This window comes from Gasterosteus aculeatus, chromosome 5 (genome assembly GCF_964276395.1).
Source record: "Gasterosteus aculeatus chromosome 5, fGasAcu3.hap1.1, whole genome shotgun sequence".
Lineage (NCBI taxonomy): Eukaryota > Metazoa > Chordata > Actinopteri > Perciformes > Gasterosteidae > Gasterosteus > Gasterosteus aculeatus.
This window is the reverse complement of record NC_135692.1, coordinates 1,432,945-1,446,646: the sequence shown is the minus strand read 5'-3', so window position 1 is coordinate 1,446,646 and position 13,702 is coordinate 1,432,945. Positions and strand designations below refer to the sequence as shown.

At 42.4% G+C, this 13,702-nt stretch overlaps 7 non-coding genes across 7 annotated transcripts; all 7 read left to right on the top strand.

Moving 5' to 3' along the window:
* Nucleotides 1–755: 755 nt before the first annotated feature.
* Nucleotides 756–828, top strand: trnak-uuu (transfer RNA lysine (anticodon UUU)). The gene has a single exon. It is a non-coding gene; the product is annotated as a tRNA-Lys (tRNA).
* A 2,221-nt stretch (nucleotides 829–3,049) lies between these two features.
* On the top strand, nucleotides 3,050–3,122 carry trnak-uuu (transfer RNA lysine (anticodon UUU)). The gene has a single exon. It is a non-coding gene; the product is annotated as a tRNA-Lys (tRNA).
* A 435-nt stretch (nucleotides 3,123–3,557) lies between these two features.
* trnak-uuu (transfer RNA lysine (anticodon UUU)) lies at nucleotides 3,558–3,630 on the top strand. The gene has a single exon. It is a non-coding gene; the product is annotated as a tRNA-Lys (tRNA).
* Nucleotides 3,631–5,596: 1,966 nt separating this feature from the next.
* Nucleotides 5,597–5,669, top strand: trnak-uuu (transfer RNA lysine (anticodon UUU)). Its single transcript has one exon. It is a non-coding gene; the product is annotated as a tRNA-Lys (tRNA).
* A 435-nt stretch (nucleotides 5,670–6,104) lies between these two features.
* On the top strand, nucleotides 6,105–6,177 carry trnak-uuu (transfer RNA lysine (anticodon UUU)). Its single transcript has one exon. It is a non-coding gene; the product is annotated as a tRNA-Lys (tRNA).
* A 1,200-nt stretch (nucleotides 6,178–7,377) lies between these two features.
* Nucleotides 7,378–7,450, top strand: trnak-uuu (transfer RNA lysine (anticodon UUU)). The gene has a single exon. It is a non-coding gene; the product is annotated as a tRNA-Lys (tRNA).
* Nucleotides 7,451–10,181: 2,731 nt separating this feature from the next.
* trnak-uuu (transfer RNA lysine (anticodon UUU)) lies at nucleotides 10,182–10,254 on the top strand. The gene has a single exon. It is a non-coding gene; the product is annotated as a tRNA-Lys (tRNA).
* The last annotated feature ends 3,448 nt before the right edge of the window (nucleotides 10,255–13,702 follow it).

Sequence of the window (13,702 nt, the reverse complement as noted above, 5' to 3'; positions counted from 1 at the left end):
CTCAGTTGGTAGAGCATCAGACTTTTAATCTAAGGGTCCAGGGTTCAACTCCCTGTTCAGGCTTGAAGTTTTGTATTGGAGTGACTTTCTGGTAAAATGCCTGACTCTTGCTAATCCTGAGCCGGTTCCAAAAAAAGATGTACCTTTTGTGCTTGTTCCTCTGAGCCTTTTTGGAATTGGGTTTCTCCTCAGTCGTCTCATATATTCCTTTAACAAGTGTTGTTTTACAAGATTACCTTTCAATCAAGGTCAAACCTCAGTTGGTAGAGCCTCAGACTTTTAATCTAAGGGTCCAGGGTTCAAGTCCCTATTCAGGCTTGAAGTTTTGTAGTGGAGTGACTTTCTGGTAAGATGCCTGACTCTTGCTAATCCTGAGCGGGTTCCAAAAAAAGCTGTACCCTTTCAGCTTGTTCCTCTGAGCCTTTTTGGAATTTGGGTTTCTCCTCAGTCGTCTCATATATTCCTTTAACAAGTGTTGTTTTACAAGAATACCTTTCAATCAAGTTCAAACCTCAGTTGGTAGAGCCTCAGACTTTTAATCTAAGGGTCCAGGTTTCAAGTCCCTATTCAGGCTTGAAGTTTTGTAGTGGAGTGACTTTCTGGTAAGATGCCTGACTCTTGCTAATCCTGAACCGGTTCCAAAAAAAGATGTACCTTTTCTGCTTGTTCCTCTGAGCCTTTTTGGAATTGGACGAACACATTTAGTTTGTTCCTCTGCCAGAGTCACATTTGCAATAATCAACAGAGCTTTAGAAGCCTGGATAGCTCAGTCGGTAGAGCATCAGACTTTTAATCTGAGGGTCCAGGGTTCAAGTCCCTGTTCAGGCTTGAAGTTTTGTATTGGAGTGACTTTCTGGTAAAATGCCTGACTCTTGCTAATCCTGAGCCGGTTCCAAAAAAGATGTACCTTTTCTGCTTGTTCCTCTGAGCCTTTTTGGAATTGGGTTTCTCCTCCGACATCTCATATTTTCCTTTAACAAGTATTGTTTTACAAGATTACCTTTCAACCAAAGTCAAACCTCAGTTGGTAGAGCCTCAGACTTTTAATCTCAGGATCCAGGGTTCAAGTCCCTGTTCAGGCTTGATGTCTTGTAGTGCAGTGACTTTCTGGTGAGATTCCTGACTCTTGCCAATCCTGAGCCGGTTCCAAAACAAGCTGTACCTTTTCTGCTTGTTCCTCTGAGCCTTTTTGGAATTGGGTTTCTCCTCCGACATCTCATATTTTCCTTTAACAAGTATTGTTTTACAAGATTACCTTTCAACCAAGGTCAAACCTCAATTGGTAGAGCCTCAGACTTTTAATCTCAGGATCCAGGGTTCAAGTCCCTGTTCAGGCTTGATGTCTTGTAGTGCAGTGACTTTCTGGTGAGATTCCCGACTCTTGCCAATCCTGAGCCGGTTCCAAAACAAGCTGTAACTTTTCTGCGTGTTCCTCTGAGATATTTTGGAATTGGGTTTCTCCTCAGACGTCTCATATTTTCCTTTAACAAGTATTGTTTTCCAAGATTACCTTTCAACCAAGGTCAAACCTCAGTTGGTAGAGCATCAGACTTTTAATCTAAGGGTCCAGGGTTCAAGTCCCTGTTCAGGCTTGATGTCTTGTAGCGCAGTGACTTTCTGGTGAGATTCCTGACTCTTGCTAATCCTGAGCCGGTTCCAAAAAAAGATGTACGTTTTCTGCTTGTTCCTCTGAGCCTTTTTGGAATCGGGTTTGTCCTCAGACGTCTCATATTGTCCTTTAACAAGTATTGTTTTCCAAGATTACCTTTCAACCAAGGTCAAACCTCAGTTGGTAGAGCCTCAGACTTTTAATCTCAGGATCCAGGGTTCAAGTCCCTGTTTAGGCTTGAAATTTTGTAGTGGAGTGACTTTCTGGTGAGATTCCCGACTCTTGCCAATCCTGAGCCGGTTCCAAAACAAGCTGTAACTTTTCTGCTTGTTCCTCTGAGCCTTTTTGGAATTGGGTTTCTCCTCAGACGTCTCATATTTTCCTTTAACAAGTATTCTTTTCCAAGATTACCTTTCAACCAAGGTCAAACCTCAGTTGGTAGAGCCTCAGACTTTTAATCGAAGGGTCCAGGATTCAAGTCCCTATTCAGGCTTGAAGTTTTGTAGTGGAGTGACTTTCTGGTAAGATGCCTGACTCTTGCTAATCCTGAGCCGGTTCCAAAAAAAGCTGTACCTTTTCTGCTTGTTCCTCTGAGCCTTTTTGGAATTGGGTTTCTCCTCAGACTTCTCATATTTTCCTTTAACAAGTATTGTTTTCCAAGATTACCTTTCAACCAAGGTCAAACCTCAGTTGGTAGAGCATCAGACTTTTAATCTAAGGGTCCAGGGTTCAACTCCCTGTTCAGGCTTGAAGTTTTGTATTGGAGTGACTTTCTGGTAAAATGCCTGACTCTTGCTAATCCTGAGCCGGTTCCAAAAAAAGATGTACCTTTTGTGCTTGTTCCTCTGAGCCTTTTTGGAATTGGGTTTCTCCTCAGTCGTCTCATATATTCCTTTAACAAGTGTTGTTTTACAAGATTACCTTTCAATCAAGGTCAAACCTCAGTTGGTAGAGCCTCAGACTTTTAATCTAAGGGTCCAGGGTTCAAGTCCCTATTCAGGCTTGAAGTTTTGTAGTGGAGTGACTTTCTGGTAAGATGCCTGACTCTTGCTAATCCTGAGCGGGTTCCAAAAAAAGCTGTACCCTTTCAGCTTGTTCCTCTGAGCCTTTTTGGAATTTGGGTTTCTCCTCAGTCGTCTCATATATTCCTTTAACAAGTGTTGTTTTACAAGAATACCTTTCAATCAAGTTCAAACCTCAGTTGGTAGAGCCTCAGACTTTTAATCTAAGGGTCCAGGTTTCAAGTCCCTATTCAGGCTTGAAGTTTTGTAGTGGAGTGACTTTCTGGTAAGATGCCTGACTCTTGCTAATCCTGAACCGGTTCCAAAAAAAGATGTACCTTTTCTGCTTGTTCCTCTGAGCCTTTTTGGAATTGGACGAACACATTTAGTTTGTTCCTCTGCCAGAGTCACATTTGCAATAATCAACAGAGCTTTAGAAGCCTGGATAGCTCAGTCGGTAGAGCATCAGACTTTTAATCTGAGGGTCCAGGGTTCAAGTCCCTGTTCAGGCTTGAAGTTTTGTATTGGAGTGACTTTCTGGTAAAATGCCTGACTCTTGCTAATCCTGAGCCGGTTCCAAAAAAAGCTGTACCTTTTCTGCTTGTTCCTCTGAGCCTTTTTGGAATTGGGTTTCTCCTCAGACTTCTCATATTTTCCTTTAACAAGTATTGTTTTCCAAGATTACCTTTCAACCAAGGTCAAACCTCAGTTGGTAGAGCATCAGACTTTTAATCTAAGGGTCCAGGGTTCAAGTCCCTGTTCAGGCTTGATGTCCTGTAGTGCAGTGACTTTCTGGTGAGATTCCTGACTCTTGCTAATCCTGAGCCGGTTCTAAAGAAAGCTGTACCTTTTCTGCTCATTCCTCTGAGCCTTTTTGGAATTGGACGAACACATTTAGTTTGTTCCTCTGCCAGAGTCACATTTGCAATAATCATAAGAATTTTGGAGCCTGGATAGCTCAGTCGGTAGAGCATCAGACTTTTAATCTGAGGGTCCAGGGTTCAAGTCCCTGTTCAGGCTTGAAGTTTTGTAGTGGAGTGACTTTCTGGTGAGATTCCTGACTCTTGCTAATCCTGAGCCGGTTCCAAAAAAAGATGTACCTTTTCTGCTTGTTCCTCTGAGCCTTTTTGGAATTGGGTTTCTCCTCCGACATCTCATATTTTCCTTTAACAAGTATTGTTTTACAAGATTACCTTTCAACCAAAGTCAAACCTCAGTTGGTAGAGCCTCAGACTTTTAATCTCAGGATCCAGGGTTCAAGTCCCTGTTCAGGCTTGATGTCTTGTAGTGCAGTGACTTTCTGGTGAGATTCCCGACTCTTGCCAATCCTGAGCCGGTTCCAAAACAAGCTGTAACTTTTCTGCGTGTTCCTCTGAGATATTTTGGAATTGGGTTTCTCCTCAGACGTCTCATATTTTCCTTTAACAAGTATTGTTTTCCAAGATTACCTTTCAACCAAGGTCAAACCTCAGTTGGTAGAGCATCAGACTTTTAATCTAAGGGTCCAGGGTTCAAGTCCCTGTTCAGGCTTGATGTCTTGTAGAGCAGTGACTTTCTGGTGAGATTCCTGACTCTTGCTAATCCTGAGCCGGTTCCAAAAAAAGATGTACGTTTTCTGCTTGTTCCTCTGAGCCTTTTTGGAATCGGGTTTCTCCTCAGACGTCTCATATTTTCCTTTAACAAGTATTGTTTTCCAAGATTACCTTTCAACCAAGGTCAAACCTCAGTTGGTAGAGCCTCAGACTTTTAATCTCAGGATCCAGGGTTCAAGTCCCTGTTTAGGCTTGAAATTTTGTAGTGGAGTGACTTTCTGGTTAGATTCCCGACTCTTGCCAATCCTGAGCCGGTTCCAAAACAAGCTGTAACTTTTCTGCTTGTTCCTCTGAGCCTTTTTGGAATTGGGTTTCTCCTCAGACGTCTCATATTTTCCTTTAACAAGTATTCTTTTCCAAGATTACCTTTCAACCAAGGTCAAACCTCAGTTGGTAGAGCCTCAGACTTTTAATCGAAGGGTCCAGGATTCAAGTCCCTATTCAGGCTTGAAGTTTTGTAGTGGAGTGACTTTCTGGTAAAATGCCTGACTCTTGCTAATCCTGAGCCGGTTCCAAAAAAAGCTGTACCTTTTCTGCTTGTTCCTCTGAGCCTTTTTGGAATTGGGTTTCTCCTCAGACTTCTCATATTTTCCTTTAACAAGTATTGTTTTCCAAGATTACCTTTCAACCAAGGTCAAACCTCAGTTGGTAGAGCATCAGACTTTTAATCTAAGGGTCCAGGGTTCAAGTCCCTGTTCAGGCTTGAAGTTTTGTATTGGAGTGACTTTCTGGTAAAATGCCTGACTCTTGCTAATCCTGAGCCGGTTCCAAAAAAAGATGTACCTTTTGTGCTTGTTCCTCTGAGCCTTTTTGGAATTGGGTTTCTCCTCAGTCGTCTCATATATTCCTTTAACAAGTGTTGTTTTACAAGATTACCTTTCAATCAAGGTCAAACCTCAGTTGGTAGAGCCTCAGACTTTTAATCTAAGGGTCCAGGGTTCAAGTCCCTATTCAGGCTTGAAGTTTTGTAGTGGAGTGACTTTCTGGTAAGATGCCTGACTCTTGCTAATCCTGAGCGGGTTCCAAAAAAAGCTGTACCCTTTCAGCTTGTTCCTCTGAGCCTTTTTGGAATTGGGTTTCTCCTCAGTCGTCTCATATATTCCTTTAACAAGTGTTGTTTTACAAGAATACCTTTCAATCAAGTTCAAACCTCAGTTGGTAGAGCCTCAGACTTTTAATCTAAGGGTCCAGGTTTCAAGTCCCTATTCAGGCTTGAAGTTTTGTAGTGGAGTGACTTTCTGGTAAGATGCCTGACTCTTGCTAATCCTGAACCGGTTCCAAAAAAAGATGTACCTTTTCTGCTTGTTCCTCTGAGCCTTTTTGGAATTGGACGAACACATTTAGTTTGTTCCTCTGCCAGAGTCACATTTGCAATAATCAACAGAGCTTTAGAAGCCTGGATAGCTCAGTCGGTAGAGCATCAGACTTTTAATCTGAGGGTCCAGGGTTCAAGTCCCTGTTCAGGCTTGAAGTTTTGTAGTGGAGTGACTTTCTGGTGAGATTCCTGACTCTTGCTAATCCTGAGCCGGTTCCAAAAAAAGATGTACCTTTTCTGCTTGTTCCTCTGAGCCTTTTTGGAATTGGGTTTCTCCTCCGACATCTCATATTTTCCTTTAACAAGTATTGTTTTCCAAGATTACCTTTCAACCAAGGTCAAACCTCAGTTGGTAGAGCATCAGACTTTTAATCTAAGGGTCCAGGGTTCAAGTCCCTGTTCAGGCTTGATGTCCTGTAGTGCAGTGACTTTCTGGTGAGATTCCTGACTCTTGCTAATCCTGAGGCGGTTCTAAAGAAAGCTGTACCTTTTCTGCTCATTCCTCTGAGCCTTTTTGGAATTGGACGAACACATTTAGTTTGTTCCTCTGCCAGAGTCACATTTGCAATAATCATAAGAATTTTGGAGCCTGGATAGCTCAGTCGGTAGAGCATCAGACTTTTAATCTGAGGGTCCAGGGTTCAAGTCCCTGTTCAGGCTTGAAGTTTTGTAGTGGAGTGACTTTCTGGTGAGATTCCTGACTCTTGCTAATCCTGAGCCGGTTCCAAAAAAAGATGTACCTTTTCTGCTTGTTCCTCTGAGCCTTTTTGGAATTGGGTTTCTCCTCCGACATCTCATATTTTCCTTTAACAAGTATTGTTTTACAAGATTACCTTTCAACCAAAGTCAAACCTCAGTTGGTAGAGCCTCAGACTTTTAATCTCAGGATCCAGGGTTCAAGTCCCTGTTCAGGCTTGATGTCTTGTAGTGCAGTGACTTTCTGGTGAGATTCCCGACTCTTGCCAATCCTGAGCCGGTTCCAAAACAAGCTGTAACTTTTCTGCGTGTTCCTCTGAGATATTTTGGAATTGGGTTTCTCCTCAGACGTCTCATATTTTCCTTTAACAAGTATTGTTTTCCAAGATTACCTTTCAACCAAGGTCAAACCTCAGTTGGTAGAGCATCAGACTTTTAATCTAAGGGTCCAGGGTTCAAGTCCCTGTTCAGGCTTGATGTCTTGTAGAGCAGTGACTTTCTGGTGAGATTCCTGACTCTTGCTAATCCTGAGCCGGTTCCAAAAAAAGATGTACGTTTTCTGCTTGTTCCTCTGAGCCTTTTTGGAATCGGGTTTCTCCTCAGACGTCTCATATTTTCCTTTAACAAGTATTGTTTTCCAAGATTACCTTTCAACCAAGGTCAAACCTCAGTTGGTAGAGCCTCAGACTTTTAATCTCAGGATCCAGGGTTCAAGTCCCTGTTTAGGCTTGAAATTTTGTAGTGGAGTGACTTTCTGGTGAGATTCCCGACTCTTGCCAATCCTGAGCCGGTTCCAAAACAAGCTGTAACTTTTCTTCTTGTTCCTCTAAACCTTTTTGGAATTGGGTTTCTCCTCAGACTTCTCATATTTTCCTTTAACAAGTATTGTTTTCCAAGATTACCTTTCAACCAAGGTCAAACCTCAGTTGGTAGAGCATCAGACTTTTAATCTAAGGGTCCAGGGTTCAAGTCCCTGTTCAGGCTTGATGTCTTGTAGTGCAGTGACTTTCTGGTGAGATTCCTGACTCTTGCTAATCCTGAGGCGGTTCTAAAGAAAGCTGTACCTTTTCTGCTCATTCCTCTGAGCCTTTTTGGAATTGGACGAACACATTTAGTTTGTTCCTCTGCCAGAGTCACATTTGCAATAATCATAAGAATTTTGGAGCCTGGATAGCTCAGTCGGTAGAGCATCAGACTTTTAATCTGAGGGTCCAGGGTTCAAGTCCCTGTTCAGGCTTGAAGTTTTGTAGTGGAGTGACTTTCTGGTGAGATTCCTGACTCTTGCTAATCCTGAGCCGGTTCCAAAAAAAGATGTACCTTTTCTGCTTGTTCCTCTGAGCCTTTTTGGAATTGGGTTTCTCCTCCGACATCTCATATTTTCCTTTAACAAGTATTGTTTTACAAGATTACCTTTCAACCAAGGTCAAACCTCAATTGGTAGAGCCTCAGACTTTTAATCTCAGGATCCAGGGTTCAAGTCCCTGTTCAGGCTTGATGTCTTGTAGTGCAGTGACTTTCTGGTGAGATTCCCGACTCTTGCCAATCCTGAGCCGGTTCCAAAACAAGCTGTAACTTTTCTGCGTGTTCCTCTGAGATATTTTGGAATTGGGTTTCTCCTCAGACGTCTCATATTTTCCTTTAACAAGTATTGTTTTCCAAGATTACCTTTCAACCAAGGTCAAACCTCAGTTGGTAGAGCATCAGACTTTTAATCTAAGGGTCCAGGGTTCAAGTCCCTGTTCAGGCTTGAAGTTTTGTAGTGGAGTGACTTTCTGGTGAGATTCCTGACTCTTGCTAATCCTGAGCCGGTTCCAAAAAAAGATGTACCTTTTCTGCTTGTTCCTCTGAGCCTTTTTGGAATTGGGTTTCTCCTCCGACATCTCATATTTTCCTTTAACAAGTATTGTTTTACAAGATTACCTTTCAACCAAAGTCAAACCTCAGTTGGTAGAGCCTCAGACTTTTAATCTCAGGATCCAGGGTTCAAGTCCCTGTTCAGGCTTGATGTCTTGTAGTGCAGTGACTTTCTGGTGAGATTCCCGACTCTTGCCAATCCTGAGCCGGTTCCAAAACAAGCTGTAACTTTTCTGCGTGTTCCTCTGAGATATTTTGGAATTGGGTTTCTCCTCAGACGTCTCATATTTTCCTTTAACAAGTATTGTTTTCCAAGATTACCTTTCAACCAAGGTCAAACCTCAGTTGGTAGAGCATCAGACTTTTAATCTAAGGGTCCAGGGTTCAAGTCCCTGTTCAGGCTTGATGTCTTGTAGAGCAGTGACTTTCTGGTGAGATTCCTGACTCTTGCTAATCCTGAGCCGGTTCCAAAAAAAGATGTACGTTTTCTGCTTGTTCCTCTGAGCCTTTTTGGAATCGGGTTTCTCCTCAGACGTCTCATATTTTCCTTTAACAAGTATTGTTTTCCAAGATTACCTTTCAACCAAGGTCAAACCTCAGTTGGTAGAGCCTCAGACTTTTAATCTCAGGATCCAGGGTTCAAGTCCCTGTTTAGGCTTGAAATTTTGTAGTGGAGTGACTTTCTGGTGAGATTCCCGACTCTTGCCAATCCTGAGCCGGTTCCAAAACAAGCTGTAACTTTTCTGCTTGTTCCTCTGAGCCTTTTTGGAATTGGGTTTCTCCTCAGACGTCTCATATTTTCCTTTAACAAGTATTCTTTTCCAAGATTACCTTTCAACCAAGGTCAAACCTCAGTTGGTAGAGCCTCAGACTTTTAATCGAAGGGTCCAGGATTCAAGTCCCTATTCAGGCTTGAAGTTTTGTAGTGGAGTGACTTTCTGGTAAGATGCCTGACTCTTGCTAATCCTGAGCCGGTTCCAAAAAAAGCTGTACCTTTTCTGCTTGTTCCTCTGAGCCTTTTTGGAATTGGGTTTCTCCTCAGACTTCTCATATTTTCCTTTAACAAGTATTGTTTTCCAAGATTACCTTTCAACCAAGGTCAAACCTCAGTTGGTAGAGCATCAGACTTTTAATCTAAGGGTCCAGGGTTCAAGTCCCTGTTCAGGCTTGAAGTTTTGTATTGGAGTGACTTTCTGGTAAAATGCCTGACTCTTGCTAATCCTGAGCCGGTTCCAAAAAAAGATGTACCTTTTGTGCTTGTTCCTCTGAGCCTTTTTGGAATTGGGTTTCTCCTCAGTCGTCTCATATATTCCTTTAACAAGTGTTGTTTTACAAGATTACCTTTCAATCAAGGTCAAACCTCAGTTGGTAGAGCCTCAGACTTTTAATCTAAGGGTCCAGGGTTCAAGTCCCTATTCAGGCTTGAAGTTTTGTAGTGGAGTGACTTTCTGGTAAGATGCCTGACTCTTGCTAATCCTGAGCGGGTTCCAAAAAAAGCTGTACCCTTTCAGCTTGTTCCTCTGAGCCTTTTTGGAATTTGGGTTTCTCCTCAGTCGTCTCATATATTCCTTTAACAAGTGTTGTTTTACAAGAATACCTTTCAATCAAGTTCAAACCTCAGTTGGTAGAGCCTCAGACTTTTAATCTAAGGGTCCAGGTTTCAAGTCCCTATTCAGGCTTGAAGTTTTGTAGTGGAGTGACTTTCTGGTAAGATGCCTGACTCTTGCTAATCCTGAACCGGTTCCAAAAAAAGATGTACCTTTTGTGCTTGTTCCTCTGAGCCTTTTTGGAATTGGGTTTCTCCTCAGTCGTCTCATATATTCCTTTAACAAGTATTGTTTTCCAAGATTACCTTTCAACCAAGGTCAAACCTCAGTTGGTAGAGCATCAGACTTTTAATCTAAGGGTCCAGGGTTCAAGTCCCTGTTCAGGCTTGAAGTTTTGTATTGGAGTGACTTTCTGGTAAAATGCCTGACTCTTGCTAATCCTGAGCCGGTTCCAAAGAAAGCTGTACCTTTTCTGCTCATTCCTCTGAGCCTTTTTGGAATTGGACGAACAAATTTAGTTTGTTCCTCTGCCAGAGTCACATTTGCAATAATCAAAAGAATTTTGGAGCCTGGATAGCTCAGTCGGTAGAGCATCAGACTTTTAATCTGAGGGTCCAGGGTTCAAGTCCCTGTTCAGGCTTGAAGTTTTGTAGTGGAGTGACTTTCTGGTGAGATTCCTGACTCTTGCTAATCCTGAGCCGGTTCCAAAAAAAGATGTACCTTTTCTGCTTGTTCCTCTGAGCCTTTTTGGAATTGGGTTTCTCCTCCGACATCTCATATTTTCCTTTAACAAGTATTGTTTTACAAGATTACCTTTCAACCAAGGTCAAACCTCAATTGGTAGAGCCTCAGACTTTTAATCTCAGGATCCAGGGTTCAAGTCCCTGTTCAGGCTTGATGTCTTGTAGTGCAGTGACTTTCTGGTGAGATTCCCGACTCTTGCCAATCCTGAGCCGGTTCCAAAACAAGCTGTAACTTTTCTGCGTGTTCCTCTGAGATATTTTGGAATTGGGTTTCTCCTCAGACGTCTCATATTTTCCTTTAACAAGTATTGTTTTCCAAGATTACCTTTCAACCAAGGTCAAACCTCAGTTGGTAGAGCATCAGACTTTTAATCTAAGGGTCCAGGGTTCAAGTCCCTGTTCAGGCTTGAAGTTTTGTAGTGGAGTGACTTTCTGGTGAGATTCCTGACTCTTGCTAATCCTGAGCCGGTTCCAAAAAAAGATGTACCTTTTCTGCTTGTTCCTCTGAGCCTTTTTGGAATTGGGTTTCTCCTCCGACATCTCATATTTTCCTTTAACAAGTATTGTTTTACAAGATTACCTTTCAACCAAAGTCAAACCTCAGTTGGTAGAGCCTCAGACTTTTAATCTCAGGATCCAGGGTTCAAGTCCCTGTTCAGGCTTGATGTCTTGTAGTGCAGTGACTTTCTGGTGAGATTCCCGACTCTTGCCAATCCTGAGCCGGTTCCAAAACAAGCTGTAACTTTTCTGCGTGTTCCTCTGAGATATTTTGGAATTGGGTTTCTCCTCAGACGTCTCATATTTTCCTTTAACAAGTATTGTTTTCCAAGATTACCTTTCAACCAAGGTCAAACCTCAGTTGGTAGAGCATCAGACTTTTAATCTAAGGGTCCAGGGTTCAAGTCCCTGTTCAGGCTTGATGTCTTGTAGAGCAGTGACTTTCTGGTGAGATTCCTGACTCTTGCTAATCCTGAGCCGGTTCCAAAAAAAGATGTACGTTTTCTGCTTGTTCCTCTGAGCCTTTTTGGAATAGGGTTTCTCCTCAGACGTCTCATATTTTCCTTTAACAAGTATTGTTTTCCAAGATTACCTTTCAACCAAGGTCAAACCTCAGTTGGTAGAGCCTCAGACTTTTAATCTCAGGATCCAGGGTTCAAGTCCCTGTTTAGGCTTGAAATTTTGTAGTGGAGTGACTTTCTGGTGAGATTCCCGACTCTTGCCAATCCTGAGCCGGTTCCAAAACAAGCTGTAACTTTTCTGCTTGTTCCTCTGAGCCTTTTTGGAATTGGGTTTCTCCTCAGACGTCTCATATTTTCCTTTAACAAGTATTCTTTTCCAAGATTACCTTTCAACCAAGGTCAAACCTCAGTTGGTAGAGCCTCAGACTTTTAATCGAAGGGTCCAGGATTCAAGTCCCTATTCAGGCTTGAAGTTTTGTAGTGGAGTGACTTTCTGGTAAGATGCCTGACTCTTGCTAATCCTGAGCCGGTTCCAAAAAAAGCTGTACCTTTTCTGCTTGTTCCTCTGAGCCTTTTTGGAATTGGGTTTCTCCTCAGACTTCTCATATTTTCCTTTAACAAGTATTGTTTTCCAAGATTACCTTTCAACCAAGGTCAAACCTCAGTTGGTAGAGCATCAGACTTTTAATCTAAGGGTCCAGGGTTCAAGTCCCTGTTCAGGCTTGAAGTTTTGTATTGGAGTGACTTTCTGGTAAAATGCCTGACTCTTGCTAATCCTGAGCCGGTTCCAAAAAAAGATGTACCTTTTGTGCTTGTTCCTCTGAGCCTTTTTGGAATTGGGTTTCTCCTCAGTCGTCTCATATATTCCTTTAACAAGTGTTGTTTTACAAGATTACCTTTCAACCAAGGTCAAACCTCAGTTGGTAGAGCATCAGACTTTTAATCTCAGGATCCAGGGTTCAAGTCCCTGTTCAGGCTTGATGTCTTGTAGTGCAGTGACTTTCTGGTGAGATTCCCGACTCTTGCCAATCCTGAGCCGGTTCCAAAACAAGCTGTAACTTTTCTGCGTGTTCCTCTGAGATATTTTGGAATTGGGTTTCTCCCCAGACGTCTCATATTTTCCTTTAACAAGTATTGTTTTCCAAGATTACCTTTCAACCAAGGTCAAACCTCAGTTGGTAGAGCATCAGACTTTTAATCTAAGGGTCCAGGGTTCAAGTCCCTGTTCAGGCTTGATGTCTTGTAGAGCAGTGACTTTCTGGTGAGATTCCTGACTCTTGCTAATCCTGAGCCGGTTCCAAAAAAAGATGTACGTTTTCTGCTTGTTCCTCTGAGCCTTTTTGGAATCGGGTTTCTCCTCAGACGTCTCATATTTTCCTTTAACAAGTATTGTTTTCCAAGATTACCTTTCAACCAAGGTCAAACCTCAGTTGGTAGAGCCTCAGACTTTTAATCTCAGGATCCAGGGTTCAAGTCCCTGTTTAGGCTTGAAATTTTGTAGTGGAGTGACTTTCTGGTGAGATTCCCGACTCTTGCCAATCCTGAGCCGGTTCCAAAACAAGCTGTAACTTTTCTGCTTGTTCCTCTGAGCCTTTTTGGAATTGGGTTTCTCCTCAGACGTCTCATATTTTCCTTTAACAAGTATTCTTTTCCAAGATTACCTTTCAACCAAGGTCAAACCTCAGTTGGTAGAGCCTCAGACTTTTAATCGAAGGGTCCAGGATTCAAGTCCCTATTCAGGCTTGAAGTTTTGTAGTGGAGTGACTTTCTGGTAAGATGCCTGACTCTTGCTAATCCTGAGCCGGTTCCAAAAAAAGCTGTACCTTTTCTGCTTGTTCCTCTGAGCCTTTTTGGAATTGGGTTTCTCCTCAGACTTCTCATATTTTCCTTTAACAAGTATTGTTTTCCAAGATTACCTTTCAACCAAGGTCAAACCTCAGTTGGTAGAGCATCAGACTTTTAATCTAAGGGTCCAGGGTTCAAGTCCCTGTTCAGGCTTGAAGTTTTGTATTGGAGTGACTTTCTGGTAAAATGCCTGACTCTTGCTAATCCTGAGCCGGTTCCAAAAAAAGATGTACCTTTTGTGCTTGTTCCTCTGAGCCTTTTTGGAATTGGGTTTCTCCTCAGTCGTCTCATATATTCCTTTAACAAGTGTTGTTTTACAAGATTACCTTTCAATCAAGGTCAAACCTCAGTTGGTAGAGCCTCAGACTTTTAATCTAAGGGTCCAGGGTTCAAGTCCCTATTCAGGCTTGAAGTTTTGTAGTGGAGTGACTTTCTGGTAAGATGCCTGACTCTTGCTAATCCTGAGCGGGTTCCAAAAAAAGCTGTACCCTTTCAGCTTGTTCCTCTGAGCCTTTTTGGAATTTGGGTTTCTCCTCAGTCG